General features: G+C 37.0%; 1 long non-coding RNA gene across 1 annotated transcript; it reads left to right on the top strand.

Annotated features, from left to right (window-relative positions):
• Positions 1–417: 417 nt before the first annotated feature.
• LOC123733401 (uncharacterized) lies at positions 418–9172 on the top strand. The gene is made up of 4 exons (XR_006763765.1): positions 418–502; positions 2481–2585; positions 4552–4650; positions 9056–9172. It is a non-coding gene; the product is annotated as an uncharacterized lncRNA (long non-coding RNA).
• Positions 9173–9482: the final 310 nt, after the last annotated feature.

Here is a 9482-nt window from a genome sequence, read left to right as displayed (position 1 = left end):
AGTGATGGAGAGAGGCAGAGGATGGGAGTGTACAGTAGACTGGGATTCTAATTACTGCACTGCGCTGTGTGTGTGTGTGTGTGTGTGTGTGTGTGTGTGTGTGTGTGTGTGTGTGTGTGTGTGTGTGTGTGTGTGTGTGTGTGTGTGTGTGTGTGTGTGTGTGTGTGTGTGTGTGTGTGTGAGAGAGAGGGTGTTTAAGTACTGTAGGATTCATTAATTAGTCTGGCTCATTGGACAGGTCAGAGTCTCAACACAATTGAAAACTTACCATCAATAAAACACCAAATGATGTAATTTCTTGTGGAAGAATGGTGTCACATCCCTCCAATAGACTTCTAGACAGTTGTAGAATGTTTGCCAAGGCTCATTGTAAGAGCTGTAAAGAGAGAGGGACTCGGAGAGAGAACAGGTAGAACCTGATATGTAAATGAGCAGAGCAAACGAAAGCAACTTTCTACGACCAAATGATCATTCAGACTCTGTTTCTATTGAGAGATAAAAGGTAAGACGACGATTGTCATGTGAATTAATATAGTTGATGATATTGTTATGTGTATTCATATAGTTGATGATATTGTTGTGTGTATTAATATAGTTGATGATATTGTTATGTGTATTAATATAGTTGATGATATTGTTATGTGTATTAATATAGTTGATGGTATTGTTATGTGTATTCATATAGTTGATGATATTGTTGTGTGTATTAATATAGTTGATGATATTGTTATGTGTATTCATATAGTTGATGATATTGTTGTGTGTATTCATATAGTTGATGGTATTGTTATGTGTATTAATATAGTTGATGATATTGTTGTGTGTATTCATATAGTTAATTATATTTTTGGGGGACAGTGTTATAATAGTCCTACTCTCCTTAAAATGTTTTGGATATAAATTAGATGCGTGGGGTGAATTCGTTCTGTGCCCATCTGTGTGCCCCAGGGTGATCACTCCTACACTATCTACAATCTAAAAGGGTTCTTTGGCCGTCCCCATAGGAGAACCCTTTGTAGAACCCTTTTTTGGTACTAGGTAGAACACTTCTGGGTTCCGTGAAGAACCCTTTCCACAGAGGGTTCTACATGGAAGCCAGAAGGGTTCTACCTGGAACCCAAAAGCGTTCTCCTATGGGGACAGTCGGAGGACCCGTTTGGAACCCTTTATTCTAAGAGTGTACTGTATCATAGGTCTATAGACTTGTCTTCTCAAAACAGGCTTAAAACACAACAAGTAACAAACAAACATGTTCTCTTTATAATCTACAGTTAACTCCTTTCACTCAGGAAGGTATGTTGTGTGAAAGAGAGACTAATAAATATTGTTCGAGAGACTAACAACAACTTACACTTCCTAAAAACAGGTTGTGTGTATTCATTAGTGCCCACCGTAGCAAAACTTTTCGCAACAGAAACCGTTTAGGTCACGTTGTACAGCGTTTAGAGTAAACGGTTTATGTTTTATTTAACATCTTAAAACTGTTGGCTGTGGAGTAAACTAATGAATACAACCCAGGTTGTTGCCTACAACTCGACATGTTGATACCTGCCTCTTGCTGAAACCTGAACGTAGCCTGAGGGGTATACTATGATACAGGCTTGATATACTGGTTTTCTAAAGCTAGCCAGCTTCAGTTAGCTTCACATTCCAGCTCAGGCCTCACCCATCAGAATATTCAGAACAGAACAGAAAAAAATCGCAATGAAGTTTCAAGGTGAGAATCCTGCCAGGGATTATTGTAAAGTGTGTAGATAAATTAAATGTAATGTTAGTACAGTGAATGACAGTAAAACACTCCTAACAGTCTACTACTACTGAGACAGGTTGGTGTAATGTTAGTATAGTGAATGACAGTAAAACACTCCTAACAGTCTACTACTACTGAGACAGAAAACTCAAGTCTGAAATTTCTAAGTGGAAATTACAAACTTCAGAAGCCTTTTTAAACCTCAAATTCACTACAAGTTTTACATTTCCTGCATTGCTGGAAAGTTATTCTGCAGTGGGGGGTGATCAAATTAAGATCCTACATCTGTACACATAATTGTACATGGGGATATGTATGGGGGTCTATAACATCCAATCACAGAGGTTTACATCAGCTGACAGTTGCAATGTTATTGCTAATAACTCAAACTGCCCTTTTCAGATAAAGACATAAACTCTGTACAGATGTAGGATCTTAATTTGATCACCCTGTTGCAGAAAAACTAAACTTGTAGTGTATTTGAGTGTAATTAAACTTTAGAAAAGGTTTCTGAAGATGATAAATTCCACATTTCCATTTTAAAACTGTTCATTAATTATAATCCACACAATAATTCAAATGTCCTGTTTCTGCAGGATTATTTTCCAGGTGTAGCAAACTGGCTCAAATTAAGATCCAACATCTGCAGCAATATACCTCTCTCTAATGTATATGGCTCTATTGAGATTCACTTTTGACCATTTGACATCTTGTATTTACTGTTGTTTAGGCTGGTTGAATGAGCTGCCTGTGAAAGCTACTTCATCTGCAAGAAAACAGGCGGCTGCACCAGTGACTGTCAGAAGTTTTGTGATTTCCTCATATGAACGTGAAAGTAAGTGTGTAGTCTACGCAGTTACAAAATGGCTGTTGAAACTGTGGCACATATTTCTCAGTAACATTGAATAAATGTGTTGGTATGTAGGAAAGACGGGCAGACTCTCGTACTGTTGGTCTAGACTACCTACAAACTATTATAAGGCTATGATCACTTATCATGCCGACAAACCTGATGGTCTCTGTGAACTGATCTGAACAGGTTTAGACTGGTCATCTATGATATGTAGGTTATATACAGTACATTCTCTGTCCTGCAACTGGTAGGACTATAACATTATGTTGATCTGAACAGGTTTAGACTGGTCATCTATGATATGTAGGTTATATACAGTACATTCTCTGTCCTGCTACTGGTAGGACTATAACATTATGTTGATCTGAACAGGTTTAGACTGGTCATCTATGATATGTAGGTTATATACAGTACATTCTCTGTCCTGCTACTGGTAGGACTATAACATTATGTTGATCTGACCAGTTTTAGACTGGTCATCTATGATATGTAGGTTATATACAGTACATTCTCTGTCCTGCTACTGGTAGGACTATAACATTATGTTGATCTGAACAGGTTTAGACTGGTCATCTATGATATGTAGGTTATATACAGTACATTCTCTGTCCTGCTACTGGTAGGACTATAACATTATGTTGATCTGAACAGGTTTAGACTGGTCATCTATGATATGTAGGCTATAGCCGAGGTATAGACCTTGATCTGCATATCACTAACAAACTGCTATTATGCATTATAACCTAGTCTACTTTACATAATATAACCTCTCTCACTTGATGCAAAAAACCTTTCTGAAAGGATCAACAATTTCCTCCTCGGATCAATCATGTCTGTTTTAGCCCTTCTGTCTACATTCTCAGATACGTTTAGAAAAGAACAGATTGAAAGACAATAAATAGTCAACTGTTAGTGAATACAAATACGTGTGAGACATGGCCTTGTGTTGCTGTACTGTCTATAACTACCTTAACAAACAGTGACTTATTATTATTATTATTATTATTGTTATTATTATTATTATTATTATTATTATTATTATTATTGTTGTTGTTCTGTCTATAACTACCTTAACAAACAGTGACTTATTATTGTCATTATTATTATTGTCATTATTATTATTGTTATTATTATTATTGTTATTATTATTATTACTATTATTATTATTATTATTATTATAATTATTATTGTTATTATTGTTATTATTATTATTGTTGCTGTACTGTCTATAACTACCTTAACAAACAGTGACTTATTATTATTATTATTATTATTATTATTATTGTTGCTGTACTGTCTATAACTACCTTAACAAACAGAGACTTATTATTATTATTATTATTATTATTATTATTATTGTTATTATTATTATTATTATTATTGTTATTATTATTGTTGCTGTACTGTCTATAACTACCTTAACAAACAGTGACTTATTATTATTATTATTATTATTATTATTATTGTTGCTGTACTGTCTATAACTACCTTAATAAACAGTGACTTATTATTATTATTATTATTATATTTATTGTTGCTGTACTGTCTATAACTACCTTAACAAACAGTGAATTATTATTATTATTATTATTATTATTATTACTATTATTATTATTGTTGTTGTTCTGTGTATAACTACCTTAACAAACAGTGACTTATTATTATTATTGACAGTTACCATGGAGATGAAATGTCACAACAACATGTTAATGTGATGCATTAAATCACCTGACTGTTTCTATGTCTGTTAGTAAATGTTTTATTTCTCTAAGAGATAATGAATACATGAGAACAATTGACAATCAATAATTAGTTGTCACTGTGTTAACCACAACCAACATGCTGGATCTCTGTTTAGTTGTCACTGTGTTAACCACAACCAACATGCTGGATCTCTGTTTAGTTGTCACTGTGTTAACCACAACCAACATGTTGGATCTCTGTTCAGGGGTCCTGTCTCTAAAATGAGTCTCTCTGGGGAGAGGAAGGAGGGGGACCCTGCCTCTAAAATGAGTCTCTCTGGGGAACATGACACCAAATCTAAGAGGTGAGATGACAATTTTGTTTAAGAATTATTAATAGTTTATTTCAAAAATGATATTTCCAAAAATGTTCACGTTTGTTTTTAAATCAGAAATGGTTGCTAATGGGTACCTTCAATATTACTGTTCTCAGATTTTTAATTAATAGCTTAGGATTGTGTATAATATTTTGTATTGCAAAACGCTATACATCCATTGTTTAGCTGGAACACCGAGATGCCTAATTTAGGATAATTTTTTAACAACGTGATGTTGCGCTCCAAAGAGATAACTTGAAATAACATGATGTAGAAAATTAAATAATCAAATGTTTATGTGTTTATTATACACTCTTAGAAAAGAAGGTTCCTTATAGAACCAAAAAGGCTTCTATCACTTCCTTAATATATGGAATCACTAAAAGTTATATATATTTTTGGGTTCAGTGAAGAAGAATCTCTAGAGTTCTGATCAACGAATGGTGATTGTTTTGAGGATGTGAACCCAGCAGCCCTCCAGTGGTCAGATCAATTCCACCTGTTTATTTCAGCACTCGGCCCAGGATTCGAACCAGCCACCTTTCAAACACAGGTTCAAATCCCGCCACAGCTCCAACTCCTTAGCCTCTGGGTGAAAACCAGAGATAATCTTCAGAAATAAGCATGAGTTAATCTGCCAAAATGAAGACAAAATGCTATGCAGACATACATGGTATCACTTGTGATACATAAATATTATACATACATATTATACATAAATATTACACATAAATATCATACATAAATATTATACATAAATATTATAAATAAATATTACACATACATATTATTCATAAATAATTTCCAAAAGCACAAGACATACTGTTGCATGTAGGTCTATATTATTAATGGATTGATCATATAGAAATAGAAAACAATATTTTTACTACCCCAAAGTATTTACATGTGGTGCAGGAACCACTGACTCGCTGCATTATTCTATAGTATTATCAAGACACCTGCTGTTAACTCTTAACTACTTAGGACAGCTCACGAGGTGTCCTAAATATCTGCTGACTAGGTGGGAGTAGAGACTTCATGCATAGCTTTAATTTATACCCAGAAGTGTAAAATGTCTGTATTCTCAGCACTTATACGACCAATTTTCTACTCTGAGACGCTTTGTGGATATGGGCCCAGATCTCAAAATATTGTTGCAATAAATGTTTGTTTAACATAGAGAAAAATGAATATTACTAATGTAACCCACTGTAAAGACTGGGTTTAGTTGATTGTGTGGCACTGCTCTTGTCCGCGTTCTGGAACTGTCCCCGTCCCCGTACAGAACTGTCCACGTCCCCATACTGTGTGGCGCCAAACATATTGTCAGGTTACGTGCAGAGTTGGCTGAGGTGATCTTGGGGAATAATGACAGAGTTTGTTACAGTGTTGAGACACCGAAGTTTATTGTTCAATTTGCTTTTGGTTTACGGTCAGGGACAGTATGAGTGTAGCCAGATCCTTTTCACTCTCTATCCTTGTTTCATTTTGTGGTTCACCGGATTCGTCATCATCATCGAGACAAACGACAGATGAACGTCCTGCTAGCTAGCCAAGCTAGTCGGTACAGCTAGGTATGCTAGCTAGCTACTCTACCAGCAGCATCATAGTTATCCTAGCTAGTCGGTACAGCTAGGTAAGCTAGCTAGCTACTCTACCAGCAGCATCCTAGTTATCCTCGCTAGTCGGTACAGCTAGGTAAGCTAGCTAGCTACTCTACCAGCAGCATCCTAGTTATCCAAGCTAGTCGGTACAGCTGGGTAAGCTAGCTAGCTACTCTACCAGCAGCATCCTAGTTATCCTAGCTAGTCGGTACAGCTAGGTAAGCTAGCTAGCTACTATACCAGCAGCATCCTAGTTATCCTAGCTAGCCGGTACAGCTAGGTAAGCTAGCTAGCTACTCTACCAGCAGCATCCTAGTTATCCTCGCTAGTCGGTACAGCTAGGTAAGCTAGCTAGCTACTCTACCAGCAGCATCCTAGTTATCCTAGCTAGTCGGTACAGCAGGTAAACTAGCTAGCTACTCTACCAGCAGCATCCTAGTTATCCTATCCTCCCTCTCTCGTTGACGGATGCTGGCTACCTCTGTCCGGTTCTCCTCTCTTCACTAGATGGACGGTAACTTTAGTGTTTAACCCCTCTGTATCCAATGACTAAACTTTTGAATATTATTTTCGGGGCGCCTCAAGTAGGCTGGACACATTCCATTTTTTTTTTAAATTCTCAGCTGCCTCACCAATGTCTGAATGTGCATTAATAACTTTTAATTGCTAAATATTTCCAATAGATGGCAGCATAAGACCACAAAGCATCAGTTATAGGCTACAAGCAGCTGTATGATTGACATAAAATAGCATGCAACCACAGACTATATGTCCCATGATTTTCTAAAATGGTCACTCATTAACATGACTTTAGTTAGCTATATATCTCGTTTTAGGGCTGTGTTGCTTTTGGGAGAGCAAAATAATAGTGACTATAGCAGGTATTGAACCCCGGGTAAATTATCACTAGTCAGAACCTCAACCTCAGTATACATGCATTATAAAAAGTAATCTTAATATCTGATATTGCGAGTAAACAACCTCGGAATAGAAAAGACAAGAGTGCGCCTTCCAGCCCACCAATAAATTACATAATTCAACCCTCTCGGTTAGTAAATTTACCTCAACATGCCCCTGGAGAAGGCAGAGCGACGACACCAGCTTTTTTACCGGGGCTGAGTTGACTACTAGAGAGAGAAGGCAGAGTGACGACACCAGCTTTTTACCGGGGCTGAGTTGACTACTAGAGAGAGAAGGCAGAGTGAAGACACCAGCTTTTTACCGGGGCTGAGTTGACTACTAGAGAGAGAAGGCAGAGTGACGACACCAGCTTTTTACCGGGGCTGAGTTGACTACTAGAGAGAGAAGGCAGAGTGAAGACACCAGCTTTTTACCGGGGCTGAGTTGACTACTAGAGAGAGAAGGCAGAGTGAAGACACCAGCTTTTTACTGGGGCTGAGTTGACTACTAGAGAGAGAAGACAGAGTGGCTCGATGGTGGTTGATGAATTTGACAATGAATGTACCAGGAAAATACGTTTTTCTCAACCAGAGGTGTCTGAATTAATGTTCAGGCTTATTGATAATCGTTATAGTAATGAAGTATAATTTCAAACATGAGCATAAAAACAGGTAATAATAAACATGAATCATCATTATATTACTTCACAGTAATCTGTTAAATGCTTTTTCAGTCCTTCCTCTTGCATTAGCAGTGTGGAATGGGACAGAAAGAAGCTCACACAGGAGTTTTCCTGTGAGGGGGAGTGGTGGTGCATCCAGGGAGAAAACTAAACTAATATTCTGAAATATCATTTGTGGTCTTATGCTGCCATCTATTGGAATTATGTAGCAACTGCAGTAGTACTGAATAATGTGTAATTCTTTACTAAAGTAGTAATTACTGAGAATTGCAAAATATAACATTTTCTAGTTCCTTTTACCACTTATAATAAAATAAAATGTTTATAGCATAACAAAATTAAACTGACATAAAACAAAAACACCATACATTTAGTTAATTATATATATACCAACTATTTATTTAGATGGGTGACATTATCTGCCAAAGTAACAGCCCTGTAGACAAAGAAGAGCTCTCCAGTAGGTACCAAAACATTCAAAGGACATTCTCTCAAAAGTGATGTTACAAGTTGATCATCATTCAAAGCAGAATGACTTTTCCATTGTTCCTCAACTGTAGTGTCTGATATACCATTTTCTAGCTCTGAGTCTCTACTTTTATCCAACATAAAAACACAATTAATATTTGTCTCTCTGAAATGAAATCATTAAGTGATAGATGTCTGTCATTGATCAACCCCATGTCATGATTAGATAGTGAAAAACACACCAATCTCATTAATAATTTCTTTAAACAATAAAAGCTAATTTACCAACATTTCTGAAAATGGATATGTAGCGTTTTGGAATTAAACTCTTCTTATGTTTCCCATCTGAGATCAGAGTAGATGAGAGATGTAATGTTTGTCTCTGTTGTGTTGAAGACCAATCAAGCAAGAGAGACCAGCCTCCCCCTTGTCCATTTTCATAGTCCTAAAACAATATTAAACAAACACAATATTCCCTCCTTGTGTGTGTGTCTCTCTGTCTGTCTCTTTGCCTGTCTCTCTGTCTGTGTGTATTTTGCTGTCTGTCTGTCTGTCTGTCTGTCTGTCTGTCTGTCTGTCTGTCTGTCTGTCTGTCTGTCTGTCTGTCTGTCTGTCTGTCTGTCTGTCTGTCTGTCTGTCTGTCTGTCTGTCTGTCTGTCTGATCCAGAGCTCTTCTTATGTTTCCCAACTGAGATCAGAGTAGATGAGAGATGTAATGTTTGTCTCTGTTGTGTTGAAGTCCAATCAAGCAGGAGAGACCAGCCTCCCCTGTACCCAGCTGTGTGTCCATGAAGAGTGACCGGTCTTTGCGTCAACCTATAGAGTTTAGAGAGGGAGACTTTTCTACTGAACAAAGGTAAGAAGAACTCATGGGTCATGGTCAGTGAGTTAAACAACACTGTCTCTAGTCATTTCTCCTCTCCCATTTTCACATTTCTTTTGGTTGTTTTCATAATCCATAGGCTAAAACTTTTGTCCATTTTCATAGTCCTAAAACAATATTAAACAAACACAATATTCCCTCCGTGTGTGTGTGTGTCTCTCTGTCTGTCTATCTATCTGTCTGTCTCTTTGCCTGTCTCTCTGTCTGTGTGTATTTTGCTGTCTGTCTGTCTGTCTGTCTGTCTGTCTGTCTGTCTGTCTGTCTGTCTGTCTGTCTGTGTATC

The sequence above is a fragment of the Salmo salar genome, unplaced genomic scaffold, assembly GCF_905237065.1.
Source record: "Salmo salar unplaced genomic scaffold, Ssal_v3.1, whole genome shotgun sequence".
Classification (NCBI taxonomy): domain Eukaryota; kingdom Metazoa; phylum Chordata; class Actinopteri; order Salmoniformes; family Salmonidae; genus Salmo; species Salmo salar.
The sequence above is the reverse complement of the archived record's forward strand: the minus strand, read 5'-3'. Positions and strand labels throughout refer to the sequence as shown.